This window comes from Alligator sinensis, unplaced genomic scaffold (assembly GCF_000455745.1).
Source record: "Alligator sinensis unplaced genomic scaffold, ASM45574v1 scaffold128_1, whole genome shotgun sequence".
NCBI lineage: Eukaryota > Metazoa > Chordata > Crocodylia > Alligatoridae > Alligator > Alligator sinensis.
Window position 1 is genome coordinate 106,446 of NW_005842968.1, and position 541 is coordinate 106,986.

Consider the following 541-nt stretch of genomic DNA (forward strand, 5'->3'; position numbering starts at 1 on the left):
CCCAAGCAGCGGGGGAGGGGACGCAGAAGGAGAGAAAGGACAGGGCCTGGGGGCTTGCGGACGTGGTCCCACCCCACCCGCCTGCTGGGTTGCCCCCCAAAGCTGGCTGTATCTTGGGGCTGGAGGCAACTGTGGGCAGATGCCACTTCCCAATTCCTCTGTATTGGTGTTTCCCCAGCAACCCCCAAGTCCTAAATATGACTGGGGGGGCCGCAAAATCTCCATATCACTGCTGTTTTGACCCCTCCACAACCTCCAGGCCCACCGGACTGGGGACCCAGGCATCCAGGGGCAGCCTACCCCTGACGCTCCAGCCCAGAAGTGGGGGCCCAGGTGTCCGAGTGTGCCTTGACCATCTCCCCTCCATCCCAGCAGCCCCAGAAGTAGAGACCGTGGCATTTGAGTGAATGCTGACCCAACACCATCCCAAACCCCAGCCCCCCACCCACCCCAAACCCCAGGACCTGGGACCCATATGTCCGAGTGAATGCTGCCCCAACACCATCCTAATCCCTCCCTCCCCAACCCATAAACCCCAGAA

General features: G+C 61.7%; 1 protein-coding gene across 1 annotated transcript in view; it reads right to left on the reverse strand.

Moving 5' to 3' along the window:
• Positions 1–541, reverse strand: part of ACIN1 (apoptotic chromatin condensation inducer 1) — a 23,322-nt gene that overhangs the window by 14,547 nt on the left and 8,234 nt on the right.